The sequence below is a fragment of the Phocoena phocoena genome, chromosome 1 (genome assembly GCF_963924675.1).
Source record: "Phocoena phocoena chromosome 1, mPhoPho1.1, whole genome shotgun sequence".
Classification (NCBI taxonomy): Eukaryota; Metazoa; Chordata; class Mammalia; order Artiodactyla; family Phocoenidae; genus Phocoena; species Phocoena phocoena.
The window spans coordinates 97292275-97308744 of NC_089219.1; positions in this window are offsets into that span (position 1 = coordinate 97292275).

The following is a 16470-nucleotide window of genomic DNA, read 5'->3' on the forward strand; positions in this document are numbered from 1 at the left end:
CTGCTGGCTTCAGGCGAAGGGATCTGAATTCACTTTCCAAATGGAGATTTTGGAGTCTGAGCTGTGTCACAGAATCCCACTTCCCTTATTAGAACAAAACCCAGCTGTGGGATGTGTCAGGACTGGCCTGGGGGCCCATCTCCCTCAGCCCTCCCGGAGCACCACCATGCCCTTCGATGAGCTCACTCCATGGTAGCAAACGTCACCCTGGGAGGTGCCCAGGGCTCCTGAACTTCTGCTGTGGGCGCCTCCTTCCCTGACCACTCTGCACCCCACCTCTTTGCTCCTTCACCTCCCCCCACCCCGCAGAGCACAGTTTCCATCTTCCTCTGCGCTTCCAAACCCTTTCCCTCTTTCCCCACCTTGGCCCCCATGGGGACTCCCGGGTTTCAGAGAGAATTGCTGACTTCTGGGGCCCAGGAACCCCCTGAAATTGCAGCGGAAGCTGTATGTGTGTGAGGGTGAATGTACGTTTTCTAGAGACAGGATCCGGAGCTTTGATCAGATTCTCGGAGGAGTTTGCACCCACCTCCCACCCCACCCCTGCCAATCCCCCTGCCAATACAAAGAACTCTTAGTCTAGCAGTTAGAGGTTGGGCCAGCACAGGCCGTGAAGGCAGCTGGAGCCAGGTGGCCCCTGGCACGGCTTTTTAGCCTGGCTCAAGGAGTCCCTCTCGCTTTGGGACTTTTGCTCCATCGCCGTTTTCTCTCGAGCTCAGATCAGCTCTACTTGGGACTGAATGTGGACAGGAATGATGGGGCCAGAGCTCCAGCCTCGCCTCCACCACTTGCTGTGCAATCCTTGGCAACTTGCTTAACTTGGCTGAGCGGCAGTTCTCCATTTGTAAACTTGGGGATAATACTGCCCACCTTAGCAGGTTCTCACAAGGCTCAAGTGAGATCCCATGTCTCTACGACTTAGCAACTAACATTTCGTGAAGCTTAGTGTCCTTGCTTCCTCTCTTCCTTCTTTCCTGGATGAACTCTAAGGCTCTTTCCACATTTAATAGGTAGACTCCACCATAGGACCTTTTTTTTTTTTTTTTGCAGTACGCGGGCCTCTCACCATTGTGGCCTCTCCCGTTGCGGAGCACAGTCTCCGGACGCGCAGGCTCAGCGGCCATGGCTCACGGGCCCAGCCGCTCCGCGGCATGTGGGATCTTCCCGGACCGGGGCACGAACCCGTGTCCCCTGCATCGCCAGGCGGACTCTCAACCACTGCGCCACCAGGGAAGCCCCACCACAGGACCTTTGAGGAGAACTAAACTGGGGAGAGAGAGAACACAGGAGGTCACAGCCCACGAGGAGCTGGAGCTGGAGCGTTAGATCTGGTGCAGGATTGGGAGAGGGAGGTCTGAGTAAGCAGAAGGTCCCCATTGTGGCAGAGAGACAACCGAACCCCCATCTGATATCTGGAACACAACTGGTTATCAGACTGGATTTTGGCTTTAACCAAATATTTGACATTTTGTCCAGCTCATTTCTAAATAGGAGGCTGTAGGCTGGGTCCATTTCCTAAGTTCCAGTTCAGTCCTCTCTGCTGCTCTGGGCTTCAGTTTTCATCAGAAGACATTCACACGAAGCCCCAGCTGGTGATCAATTCATGGCAAAAAGCCAGGGGAAGTCTTATCTCCAAGGAGATTAGATTAGAATTTTCCTGTGTGACTGGGTGGTTAGTCCTGCACATGGTGATTATATAACCCCCAGTGGAAATAGGACCCGAGAGTTGTCTGCCTTCTCAGACTGGTCACTTGGACACACATCAGCTGTAAAAAAGCTGATTTAAGACCCCTCGGCCCCTGTATACACCACCAAGAGAGATGACTTGATTGCAGAGCTATCCCCAAATCTCTCCTTCCCCACACTGCCTCTCCTCTTCCTGTAGGCCACAGGCTCTCAGCCTGAAGTAGCTTATTCTGTGCATTTCAGGTAGAACTAGAAGTCAAGGAAGTCAGGTCGCTCTTCTCTGACATTGATGAGGTGGGGGACCAGGGAGGAAATTTCAGAAAATTCAAGAGTTCTTCTTTGTTCTTTGTACTATCCATGCCTGTTCCAGCTTTCCCTGCCCTTGTTTGACCCGCCTGTTGCAGGACTGAGAGACAGCATCTTAGGGCATGCCCACGAAGTACTCTGAACTTCTCAAGATGTAAAGGGGAAGAGAAATCAAAGCCAGCTCTTATCTCCATCCAGATGACGGGAATCAAAACAGCCAAACCCGTGCCCTCTATTGCCTCGTTTGGCCAGTGGCTGAGTTAATTCCAGGCTGAGATCTCTCTTAGCTTGTACTAAGTTCGCCCTAAAGGCTGCCTGGTTATCAGCGACTAAATCACCAATCCATAAAAGTCACCTTGCAGCCTCCCTCAGACCCAGAGGAGCCTTACTCCATCCTTGCCTCCTTCACCAATGCTTTCTTCACTCTGGATTTAGCATCATATCTGGAACTTGAGCCTAGGAAATATTTTTAGCTACCAGCCATGACTTCTTTCCTATTCACAACTGGGGCAATGAGAGGGTAGGGAATTGGAGAAGATTCTGCCAGCCGCAGGGCCAAAGCTCCTTGAGGTGCCTTCCTAAAAGATGAGTCTGGGCACGTCCCTCCTTTTCTGAAAACCCTTCTATGGCTCCCTGTTGGATAGAGGTGAGAGGCCCAAGACCCTTGACCATCTATCTGGTCCCAGCCTAACTTTGAGGCTCAGTCCCTGCCCTCCCTGCCTACACACCTGGGCAAGAGTGTTCTTTGACCTGTGCACTGTCCTGCTTTTGGTTACACTCTTCCCCTTGCTTGGAGTGAAAGCCACTTATCCTTTGTGAAGTCTTCTCTGATCCATCCCATCCCACCAGCAAAACTTTGGGCCCTCACGGCCCCCATACACCTGTCCAAGACCATTTGTTGCACTGGATGGCTATATGGCTGTCTTTTAAGGGCCACTGTTTGGACTCACCTTTCCCATGCCCCTGCCAGCTAGGTCACAGAGACCTAAGTAGGTATGTTGGGAAAAATTATCTGAAATTTAGATAAGGCCAAGGGGATGACTGTATGTTCCTTCAGTGTCATACTGAAGCTTTGTATAACAGACCTACAGGAAGATTATTTAATTGTCTAGAACTGTGCTATCAACACATGGCTATCGAGCCCTTGAAATGTGGCTAATACCACATGTCAAACTGACAATGTCTTGGACATATTGGATTAAATAAAATATATTCTTAAAATTAGTTTCACCTATTTGCTTTTAATTTTTAATGTGGCTACTAGAAAAACTTAAATTACACACCTGACCCACGTTACATACTGTCAGATAGCACTGCTCTAGAAGACAAGTTCATTGTTTGACTTTGTCATTTGCTTTTTTTTTTTGAGGTACGCGGGCCTCTCACTGTTGTGGCCTCTCCCATTGCGGAGCACAGGCTCCAGACGCGCAGGCTCAGAGGCCATGGCTCACGGGCCCAGCCCCTCCCGGACCAGGGCACGAACCCACGTCCCCTGCATTGGCAGGCGGACTCCCAACCACTGCGCCACCAGGGAAGCCTTGTCATTTGCTATTATTAATGAAGGACTCAGACCATGAAATACATGTTAACTTGTAGATTTTTGCTGATAGAGATTCAAATGATTTCTGTCCAATAAGAGAGATAATCCCTGTTTTATTACCCTGTAGGATATTTACCAGATTTGTCTCTAACTTAAAAAAAAAAATTATTTTGGTGTGCCTTTCCTTTGAATCTCAGTCCCTTCAATGCTCTTTGAACCAGCTTTGTCATCTTATTGGTTCCCTCGTTAGTTAGTGAGTTCAGTAAAGTCTTTGACACATGTTCATTCCATATCTGTATGAGACTTGTGCTTTTTACTTTTTGGAAATTATATCTCTTATCTTTTGTACAGCTTAAGTATAGAGACTGAATTATTAACATGCCGGGTATTAAGTAGGGGTGCAATAAATGTTTGTTGAATTAATAAAAAGCACTTGCATAGAATTGAGACCTTATGTTTAAACTGTCAACTGCACTTTGCAGTAGGGTCTTCATCTGCCATATGCCAGGAAGCTGGGGATGCAGGAAAGGTGAGATCTTTCCAGGACCTTGAACTATTTAGGTGATCTCCACGAAGATTTTCGATTCTTGGGGCCTGTGATCCCAAGGGGATGCTGGCCAAAGCAGGTTCCTTCAGTCAGCTCAAGGGGAGGTCCTCCCAGCCCCACCCACCCAGAGTGCTGCAGGAAGCAGGGTGCCCAGGTAGGTTTCCCGTCCCTTGCTGCCCCATGGCCTGGGCTCCTGCCAGACTCAGCACTGTGAAGATCCCCCCAGACAACTCTGACTGCCCCTTAGGATCTGGACACAGAGGACTTCTAGCCTCAGAAGCCAGGTCTTCAGGGGGCCCTGGTTAAATCTCTGGGCCCTGAGTCCAGGTAGACAATTGCCAAACGCTGTCTCTTCCCCTTTACCCTCCTGGCCATCTCCACAGTGGGGAAGTCCAGCTGGCAGGTAAAGGTAGAAGTTGACTGCGAATCCCTTGAGGGCAGAAGCTTGTCATTTGCATGCCTAGCACCTGCTGAGCGCTCTGCCCAGCGCACAGTGGACACTCCGTGAATGCTAATCCACCTCCCCTCCGTCTGCCCTACTCCAGCCTGCAGCCAGATTCCTTCCAGTGAGCCTGATCTATAGACTCCTCAGCCTCGACAGAACACTGATTCATCAATCTCCTCTGGGAGTCTGGGCAGGATCCCTTGAGAATTAGGCATCAGGCTCAGGATGGTGACCTTCTAGAAGTGTCACGCCAAGCCTGTCCTAGTCCACTTTCCTTACAAAGAAAAGAGAAGTTGGTAGAGGTTCTGCTGCTGGAGAATAAGAATAAAAGCAACATTGCTCTTTTTAAAATTGTAATAAAATATACACAACAAAATTTATTATTTTAAGTGTATAGTTCAGTGGCATTAAGTATAATGCATTCACATTGTGGTACAACCGTCACCACTATCCATCTCCAGAAATTTTCCATCACCCCAAACTGAAACTCTGTACCCATTAAACAACAACTTCCCATTCCACACCCCCCCAGCCCTGGCAACCACCATCCTACTTTCTGTCTCTATGAACTTGGCTACTCAGTGTACCTCATTTAAGTGGAGTCATGCGGTATTTGTCCTTTTGTGATTATTTTAACGTAATGTCCTCAAAGTTCATCCATATTGTAGCATGTGTCAGAATTTCCTTCCTTTTTAAGGCTGAAAAAACTCCATTGTGTGTGTGTGTGTGTGTGTGTGAGAGAGAGAGAGAGAGAGAGAGAGAGAGAGAGAGAGATCTCACATTTTGTTTCATTTTGTTTATCCCTTCATCCACTGATGAACACTTGGGTTGCTTCCACCCTTCTGGCTCTTGTGAATAATAAGTGTGCGAATATCTCTTCAACTTTCAGTTCTTCTAGGTATGTGCCCAGAAGCGGAATTGCTGGATCATATAGTAATTCTGTATTTAATTTTTTGAGGTAAAAGCAAGATTTCTGAGCACTTATGTTGTACTAGCTGTGAGCTAGGTTCCATATGACATCTCATTTAACCCACAAAACCACCCTATGGGGTGAAGACTATTATTGTCTCCACTTTATAGAAAGCGAAGGTTCCAGAAACTAAATGATGTACTCAAGGTTATAGGTAGTGACTGCAATCAAATTCGAACCCAGGTCGGCTTGATTCCAAGGCCACACTCTTCCCAGGCAGTAGGTGATGAAAACAAATACAGTCCTCAAAAGGAGGCCACACCTTAAAGCTTAATTCACAATTACACCTTTAATTAACATTTTACACTTTCCTTAAAGAGCAGTTAACACCTTAGGGGGAATCAGTTGCTGACAGAAGAATGGGTCATCACTCCCCCTTTTGTCCTGTCAAAGGAAACACTGTCTTCCAGATGGTTCCCAGACACAGCTCCTCTCTCCCTGGTCTCCCACCCTTTCCCCTCCCACATCACCGGACCTCCCTCATTCATTGGCTAGGCCCACACGACCGCCTCCCCCCAAAGCCTCTTCTCCACCCAGAAGTCTTCCCAGCCACACCCCCAGGAGGGGTCCCTCCTCCTTGCCTCCCTGGGTTTCTGGGCCTCCCTGGACTAGGCAGCCCTGAACTTTGTTCTATTGGTTTACAGACAAACTCCCTCCTGGCTGCACAGTTTCCATCGTCCCTTTGTATAACCTACACCTACCAGTGCCTGGGGCTCTGTAACTAAATCAATGATTCAATGAGTGATTCACTCAATCAATGACAGTACGGAAGACAGGAACGAAGAAAGAGAAAGCCAGAATCATCCTCCTCTACTTCACTATTTGTGTAAGACCAGGCTGTGAGTTGCTCAGAATAATTTTTGTGCCACATTTGGCATCACTGCGCAAGCCTGAGCCATTTTGGGGTTGGAAACTCCCAGGAAAAGCAATGGAATTATCCTCTTGGAGAAATATGCCCACGTGGCTGGCCCAAGGAAGGGGAGGAGGGGCTTTCAGTGTTGGTAGGGATTTCATGTCTGTGGAAAACCAAATCCCAAGGAGCGGGGGAATTCTTTGTGAGGCCTTCAGCACAGTTACTCATTCACCCAGTCATCCCACACACACGCTTCCTCTGAGGGAGGCATGCACCTGGGCACCCTGCTCGAACCTGAGGGAAAAGAGGAAAGTAGGACGCTCTCCTGAGGTGCTCGGCCAGGGGAAGCCGCGTCCTCTGGGAGGGACACGGGGCTTCTCTAGGAGGAGGAAGGGGAGGCTGAGCCCAGCCCACGGGCAGGAAGGTAAGTGGCTGCTCCTGAGGCCAAGTCCCTGGATTGCCAGGATGCGCTGGCCTCACCTGCAGGCTTGGCTAACACTCCAGTCTTTGATGTCACGACAAGTGGATGAGGACCACACAACAGGCAGGGAGGGAGCTGGAGCGGTGGGCAAGGAGAGGGAAAGAACCGGGTATCTGGGGTGGCAGCTGCCCGCAGCCAGCGGGTAGGGGAGCCCAGGCCAGAGTCGAGGCAGGACCTCCCCGTGAAGCCATCCGCCACCCCACCCCCAACCGTGCACTAGTCCAGCTTGGCTTAGAGGACTGTCTGTTTAGAGAGCTTCCACCTCCACAGGCCACAAACAGGAAAATGATTTGCAGAGAGACAGGATTCAAATTTGACTGGAGGGCAAGGATTTGGGATTATTTGCCCAAGAGAGAAGGAAGCACTTAAGTGACTTGGTCATTCGTGATTATTTGTAAGGTGATAGGATGACAGGCAGCATTAACCCAAACGGTCCCCATATCAATCCCATGAGGCCAGCAGGGCAGGACAGCATCCCATTTTGCAGGCAAAGAAAACGGGACACGGAAAGGTGAAGGCTCTCGCTGGCCACTCCGTACTTCATCAGTAAAGGAGATTTGACATCAGTGTTTCTGGGTCCAGGGTCCTTGTTCACCTCGGGCTGCCTCTCCTGACCCAGTGAGGGAAAGGGGGGAAACCCCATCAGGGGGACTTTGAGACCAAGCCCACTACGGGTGGCTCTCTGAGGAGTGGTCACAGGAAAGGGAGGGGGAGGGGGACAGGCTCTGCATTAACCTGGGGCCTCTGCAGCCCACTGCCCCCACCTCCACTCTTGGTCCAGGTGCCCAGAGTCCAGTGGCCCCGGCAGCTTGAGTGCAATGCTTTTCCCAGGTCTCAGTAGGGGCACTCGGTGAACTCAGTGGCTTCATGGCTGGGAAAGGCTGCCCAGGTTCTGTGATTCAGTGTGCCGGCAGGAAAATAAATCCACCAGAATGATTTCTTTTTTCTTCCAACAAAGAAATGAGGCCCGTAATCCAACAGTGACTGCCAGAGGACAGCCTGCTCTGAATTCCTCTCCTGCCTTGGTCACAGTCATTAAATTGGTCACTTGGGTTCAGGGGATGAGGGTGCGCCCTGCAGGACTGCGGTTGGCCTGGTTAACTTGCTGGCTTCCGCCTGGGATGGGGTGGACAGAAGCTCTGCTCCCCACTGGGCTTTCCCTCCTGGATACTCAGAAATGCTCTCCCTGGGTCATAGCGGGGAGGGCGGAGGGCTCGACTCAAACCCTTCCCCTCTGATCAAAAACTTTCCAACAGCTCACCTCCCTGGAGTGAATCTGGCGTATTATCACATTCACTGGACATTTATTCTGCCAAATATTTCATGACATTAACTCCTTTAGTCCTGACGTCACCCTCTGGAGGGGGTGTGATCCCCTCTCTACAGACAAGGAGTCTGAGGTTCAGAGAAGTGATCTTGGGTGGGTCAGGCAGCTGGCGAGCCGCAGAACTGTGGCCTGGATCTAACATACTCCTCACACTGGTCATTTCAGGCAGCTATTGGTAGCAATTTTTTCCTCAGTCAAGAAACTGAGACTAAGCCTAATTAAGCTCGTCCAAGGCAAACAACTGCGGACGGAGAGACCTGAAATCAGAGCCGAAGCCCAGCCTTAACAGTCTTGTCTCCCTGCTGGGAGACACACCCTTACCTGTGCTCACTAGGTCTCTCCACCCTCGCACCCTTCTCCCGCCCCCATCCTCTCCGCCAGCTCGCCGAAGCCAACACTGAGTATCTTCACAGCCCAGCTTCAAACGGGCTTCTCCACAAAGCCTTCCCTGACATTTTGGGCCATGTCCATCTCTCCCTTTCTCTCCTTCCCGATCTCCCATTGTTTTTTATTAAACATAAGTACACTTCATTATGGCTTTGGCTTACTTCACACGTGTAGGCCTTGTTCCTGCCGGCTCTTGCCTTCCCTAAATGATAGGGATAGAGTAGGATAATGAAATAGTCAGTTTAGAAATCCCAGTAGGGGATTAAGGACAGAAAGGGAGTTTTAAGGGAGTTTCGAAGACTGTTGTAAGCTAATGACCACTCAGAAAAAGAATCCAGTAACCTAGCAACAATCTACACTGCCTCGGAGGGAGACCAGGTGCATCCAAGCACCAGGCACACTCAAGCCACAAACCCTGATAGTTAAAACACAAGACAATAGATTTGGGGTCTGAATCTTGTTAACGTGAAGTCAGGGAGTTAATAGTCCTTGAAGAGCAGCATTTCTGCATGTAGCCAAGACAGAAATATAGGTGAAGGGGAAAAAAAGGGGGGAAAGGGGACATTATTCCAAAACCTGAGATGGATTACCATATTTTAGTATATGTCACCACTCTTTTGCTAATATACATATGATTTAAATAGCGCCATGACAGTCCTGTTCAAACCATGTAGGGTCAAAGGAGGAACTAATGATGTAAGCTTTGATATCTGCCCAAGAATGAGGAAGAGAGTGGTCTTCCCCCCTTCCCACTTTTCTTTTGTTTATAAAAATAAAGTCCTCTCAGTCCTTGGGGCAAAGCCTTCTCGCCTGCCCGCTTGTATTTCTCAGGAGCATCCTATGGTAATAAACTCACTCTTTGCCTGCCACCTTGCCTCTTGCTGAACTCTTTCTGCACCAAGACATAAGAACCTGAGCTTCGGTAAGTCCTGACACAGGTGAGAGGTTTCAATGAAAAGAACCATGGGTTCCGCACATATGGTCACCTTATCTTTGATAAAGGAGGCAAGAATATACAATGGAGAAAAGAAAGCCTCTTCAATAAGTGGTGCTGGGAAAACTGGACAGCTACATGTAAAAGAATGAAATTAGAACACTTCCTAATACCATATACAAAAATAAACTCAACATGGATTAAAAACCTAAATGTAGGTCCAGACACTATAAAACTCTTAGAGGAAAACATAGGCAGAACACTCTATGACATACATCACAGCAAGATCCTTTCTGACCCACCTCCTAGAGAAATGGAAATAAAAACAAAGTAAACAAATGGGACCTAATGAAACTTAAAAACTTTTGCACAGTAAAGGAAACCATAAACAAGACAAAAAGACAACCCTCAGAATGGGAGAAAATGTTTGCAAACGAAGCAACTTAAAGAGGATTAATCTCCAAAATATACAAACAGCGCACGCAGCTCAATATCAAGAAAGCAAACAACCCAATCCAAAAATGGGCAGAAGACCTAAATAGACATTTCTCCATAGAAGATATACAGGTTGCCAACAAACACATGAAAGGATGCTCAACATCACTAATCATTAGAGAAATGCAAATCAAAACTACAATGAGATATCACCTCTCACTGGTCAGAATAGCCATCATCAAAAAATCTACAAACAATAAATGCTGGAGAGGGTGTGGAGAAAAGGGAACCCTCTTGCACTGTTGGTGGGAATGTGAATTGATACAGCCACTATGGAGAACGGTATGGAGGTTCCTTAAAAAACTAAAAATAGAATTACCATATGACCCAGCAATCCCACTACTGGGCATATACCCTGAGAAAACCGTAATTCAAAAAGAGTCATGTACCACAATGTTCATTGCAGCTTTATTTACAGTGGCCAGGACATGGAAGCAACCTAAGTGTCCATCAACAGATGAATGGATAAAGAAGATGTGGCACATATATACAATGGAATATTACTCAGCCATAAAAAGAAACGAAATTGAGTTATTAGTAGTGAGGTGGATGGACCTAGAGTCTGTCATACAGAGTGAAGTAAGTCAGAAAGAGAAAAACAAATACCGTATGCTAACACATATATATGGAATCTAAAAAAAAAGAGTTTCTGAAGAACCTAGGGGCAGGACAGGAATAAAGATGCAGAAGTAGAGAATGGACTTGAGGACACGGGGAGGGGGAAGGGTAAGCTGGGACGAAGTGAGAGAGTGGCGTGGACATATATACACTACCAAACGTAAAATAGATAGCTAGTGGGAAGCAGCCGCATGGCACAGGGAGATCAGCTCTGTGCTTTGTGACCACCTAGAGGGGTGGGATAGGGAGGATGGGAGGGAGACACAAGAGGGAGGAGATACGGGGATATATGTATATGTATAGCTGATTCACTTTGTTATACAGCAGAAACTAACACAACACTGTAAAGCAATTTTACTCCAATAAAGATGTTAAACAAAACAAGACAAAACACAGTGGGTTCGAATCTCCTCCTGAGTCAGGAATTGTGGGTTCAAGTCCCGCTGTAGAAGGAGTGCGGTTTCATAAAGAGCAACAACCAATCATCTGAGATGTCATGTTGCTTCCAGCCCTGAGAGGTCAACTCTAGATATTACAAGTATCTACCATATCATCCAGCACAGTGCCAACCACAAAACACGGGTTGAATAAATAATAAATAAACAGTGTGTTACTGTTCAAAGCATTTGGATATCCATTGTCTTGATGAATTTTCCTGAGAACCTTGTGAGGTGGGTATACAGGTTCTGGGGGACTAGCTAAGGTGACTAGCTGGTTAGTTGAAGAGCAGAACTGAGACTCAGATTTTCTGTTCCCACGTGGAGGGCTCTTTCCTCTGCCGGGCCACAAATATAGGATCATCTGTTTCCTGAAATGGTATCCCTGGTCAGCTGAGTTTTCTCTACTGTTTCTTCCTCCACCCCAGGACCCCAGCCATGAGAAGAGTCCTGCTGGTGTCTTATTGAGGGTGTCATCAGATGGGCCCTGGGGGCAGCTTGAGTCAGAGAGTGGGGGGTGGTAAGAAACATCTCAGGTGAAGCCCCAGTGAGTCCAGCAACTGGCAGGGCTGAGGTCCTGGTCCAAGTGAGGACCCTCCCAGTAACCCCCAAAGGCTCATGCTGGGTCTTGGTCTGCAGGGTCCCTGTCCCACCCCATGGCCCTGCAGGGAGCCACCAGTAAGCGCAGGTGATCAGTTCCAGACCAATCCCCAGGTAGCTACAGGATGCTTCCTTCAGCAGGGGGCAGGGGGTAGGGAAGGAAAACCACCCAAGACCTGCTATCACCTCACACACAAGAGGAAATAAGGCGGAAGGACATGCCACTGCGGTTTTGCCCACAGAGTTGCAGGAGGGAACCAGAAGCAGAGCTGCTCCCTCGGGCAGTGGATGCTCCCATCGGGCATATCCAGAGCTGCTTTGCCAAAAAAGAGAATTAGGTTACATGGTTACATTCTCAGCCAGACAGCCCAAAGGATCTGGGGGGCATCCAGGAGCCCAGCCCCTTCCCTCTTCTCCAAGCCAACCAGTCAGCTGCAAGGTCTGACCCCCTAAGGCTCAGGAAGGCGGTAAGGGTCATGGTGGCATCCTCACATGATCTGGTGCACCATTTGTGGGCTCTTCATATGACTGCTTAGCCCCTACTGTGTATCCAAGAACAGCCCCAAAGAGTTGTGATCACTTTCCATTTCTCCGTCTGTGGCATATCCGCCTTGTGGAGGAGACCAGTGTTGGAGCGGGGACCAGGGCTGGGTATGTGACACCTGCTTTCTGAGAGCAGCCCTGGCATGAACCGCTTGCTCGAAACTTTGCACAGCTTCCTGCTCTGGGAAATGCAGGATTAACTGAATGACATGTGCAGTGATTATGGGAAAGCAATGGGGTGAGGGGAGGACTGTCTGTAGATCCTGCCAAGGAGACCAGGAATTAATTCAACCTGTCACTTACACTGAGCTCCCTTAGCAGGTGGCTGGTGCAGGCACCTCATCTATTCCCCAATACAGTACATCATAGCCATAGTCCGAGCGCATACTGCAGAGCGGGCCAGAGCCTCGGGGAGGCCCACAAAGAGGGCTGTTCCACTGGGGTAAACAGGCCACAGCCACGGCAGCAACGCCGTTAGATTCCATCCCATGACATTCGATCCAGTATTCGCTCACCACCTGCCATATGCTGGGAACACTGCCAAGGTTATATGTATTGATAAAATAATCTTCAAGTTGAAGAAGCTCACTCCAGGTGTACGTGTAGTATGTCTGCACTTTCCAGGATAACCTCAAAACATTCTGTAAATTCTGCTAAAAACAGGGAGCATATGCATTCTTTTTCACACCTGTAAGCCCTGTGCCTGACACAGAATCTGGAACGGAGTATGACTTCATGTACGTTTGCTGAATGAACAAATGAACAAATGCCTGGATCGTCTGAGTTGGGCCAGCTAGTTCACAGGCGCTCTGCAGAGAGTCAGGATCCAATGTGCTCTGCTGGCTGTCCCTCCACAACCCCTTGGTTTCCTCTCAGGAGATCCTCCTCACTCCTCCACCTTTTTCTCTCTAACACACCACACCCCCCCAGACCTGTGCCCTGCAATTTTGCATTCAGCTCTCCACTCCCTGTCCCCCAAGCCCAAGTTACCAAAGATAACTAATGTCAGCAGGTCAGAGTCGGCACAGATGCACTTTTAGATGCTTAGCCTGGCTGGAGAGCCCTAGACAGAGCTGGATGTATTTTTAGCTCTTTGGGTATCTGGAAAGGTATTGAGATGCAGTCGTTGTTACAGACACCTTGGCAAATCCGTATTCTGCTACTGGCCTCCCCACACCAGCAGTTTCCATTCAGTGTCTCAAAAGCAAGGGTTGCCATGGAGATTGAGCTGCAGGGCAGCTGAACTTCCTGTTGGGAAACAGCGGCACAGGTAAAGCTCTGGGCCAATGGGAATCAAGGAGCTCCATGGATGGCCACAGCTTCTTCTCCTGGAGGCAAATGATTGCAGAGTCCCTGGTATCCTCAGAAGGGGTTAGCCGGGAGATAGAGGATGCTGTGTCTGGAACTTCATTCAGGGAGGGATTGATACTGATTCTATTTCGCCCTCACACCTGTCATAGGATTGATTTAGTTCTCTCTGTGTTCCATTGCCCAAGGGCTTTGGCCATCCGCAAAGAAGTCTGGAAGCTGCTTGGGGAGGAAGGTGACAGGGCCATTTTGTAGTAGAGGCCAGTCCTGGCAAATACCTAGACACAAGCTCTGTGTGGGGCTTGGGGAGGCCAGGTCAACCCAGTCCTGGAGCCAGTTGAATCATAGTAACCCACTCTTCCAGTGGCACTGTGTAGGATTATCTTATTTTATCCTTGATATCATGCAGGGAGGCAGCCAAGACAGGTAGCATGGTCCCCAATTTTCCCATTCATTCAACAAATATTTCCTGTGTACCTGATATGCTAGGCAACCGAGATTTAAAAATCTGAGGCTACGAGAGTCTAAGTGACCCACAGACAGTTACAAAACTGGTAAAAGGTAGAACCAGAAGAACCCTCAGTTCTGTCCAATCCATAGATTCAGAGGGATAAGAGCCCAAAGAAGTTCTTAGAGAGCATTTAGCCTGATTCTTGAACTTCACAGAAAATAAACTGAGGCCCAGAGAGAGTGTGAAACTTGGTCACTCAGAGAGTTGATGCTAAAGCAAGGGCCAGGGTTCTTTGCCCACTCTGCTTCTCATCATCAAAAGCTCTTTCTAGGGAAATGTGCTGTCCCAAATTTTTACAGGATGCTCGCTCTGTGTCAGGCACTGGATCAGCTAAGAATTTATTTTAGTTTTTGTTAACAGACACATGATAACAGTTACTTAAAAAAATTAAGCGTTTACGGGCTTCCCTGGTGGCGCAGTGGTTGAGAGTCAGTCTGCCGATGCAGGGGACATGGGTTCGTGTCCCGGTCTGGGAGGATCCCACATGCTGCGGAGCGGCTGGGCCCGTGAGCCATGGCCGCTGAGCTTGCACGTCCGGAGCCTGTGCTCTGCAGTGGGAGAGGCCATGGCAGTGAGAGGCCCGCGTACTGAACAAAACAAAACAAAACAAAGCAAACAAACTAAGCGTTTATCCTCTTTCATACAAGAAGTCCAGAAGCAGGTATTCCAGGGCTGTCTGATAGGTCAACAACGTCATCAGTCATGCAGGTTCCTTCTAGCTTTCTGCATCACTGTTGTTAGCACACAGTTCGATCCTAGAACACCCAAGATGGCTGCTGGAGTGCTAGCCATTATATCCACATTCCAGGCAGGAAAACGGAGATAGGAAAGGAACAAAAGGGCATGCATGCAAGCCCTGTCTGCCCCCTCTTCTCCTTTAGGGGTCTTTTTGAAAGCCCATCTAAGTTCCATTTATAACCCATTAGTACTTGCCAATTGTAAGGGAGGGAGGTTAAGAAATGTCATCTTTTACCTGGGTACATTGCACCCTAAATAACATAGGAGTTATGGTAGGAATGAAGAATGGGAGAATGATATTGGGAGCAGAATTTTTCTAGGCACTGTATGGGAATACAACACACACACACACACACACACACACAAACGCACAAACAATATATATATATATATATATATACACACACACACACACACACACACACACACACATAGATATACATATATGTGTGTGCATACATGCTACATATTGGTCCTAAGATTTATAAAGGGTTTTTGTTTCCTGCTTCTTTAAACTTTTCTGTACTTTCTAAATTTTCAGCAGTGTGTGTATATATTTATTTGACAATGAGGAAAAAACCACTACCCATCATCCCTCTTTTAGTTATCCACACGGGTGATTATTAGCCAGGCTCAGAGTCATCTATGTTATACTACTTTCATGAAGATAGAGCAAAAATTCTTAAAACAGTGTTTGAACAAACTTAATATCAATTCAATTCAGTTACAGCAAACTCTACAGATTTTGCAGATATCACCCTTGGAAGAGGCTTGGAGTAGAAGCGGCAATCCACCAAGGAGCTGGAGAAAATCATAGCTTTATGCAACGCTAGCCCTTTGGCCCTGAGCCTCCACTGCTGCCAGCCTCCAGCTCATCTTGTCTGGGAGCACCTCCCACACACAGTCTCCTGGACGCTGAAACCTAATGCCCTCTGGGGCTGCTGGGCTGCATGCCTGCCTGGAGCCTGCTGAACAGCAGGGGTGAACCTGTGGGTCTGCCAGCAAGGCTCAGCCTTTGCCCAGCCTCTCGCAGGTGGCTCCGGTTATCTGTGAACAGGAGCTGTCCTCCTCAAGGAATTGCAAGGTAGGTCGGGGACACGGACGAGGCCCACAGTAAACCAAAGCCTGGGTCCAGGCATCCCGTCTCCTGCCACGGCCCCGGAAATATTTCAGGAGTGATTTACGGGCCAACACAGGGGCATGCATGACTGGACTCACAGGGAGCCCCCTGCAAGACTTTCTCTCCATTTCATGCTTCTTGACAAGATTTTTAAGTAATATGTTGTCCAAGGCATGAGAAAAAGGTTTTTGAGAGGGGACTGTGGAAAAGCAAGTGTTGGTCTATTCAGTATGGAATTGAAGTACGGGTGGTTCCCTGATGAGATAGCCCAGACCCTCCTAGTGTATATAGAATCCATTCTCCACTTAATCTTCGCTAAAGGAACACCAATTTTATTGGGGGGCAGTAATGTGCTCAGTTGAAATATCTGATCTCTCAGGCTCACTTGCAGATTTACGCAGGGACAGATAATAAAGTACAGGTAAATGTCCCTGGGAAGGCTGTCCATCCCTTAATAAAAGGCAAGGGCCCAAGAGAAGAAGACTGCATTTGGGCCTCAGCCCCCACCCCCTTCTTCCTGCCTGGAATGAGGAGATGAGTGGGACTGGAGCAGCTGGCTCATGACTGGGAGGAAGAGCCTCACGCTAGGATGGCAGAGCAGGAAGCTGGGATGCTCTGAGGTCC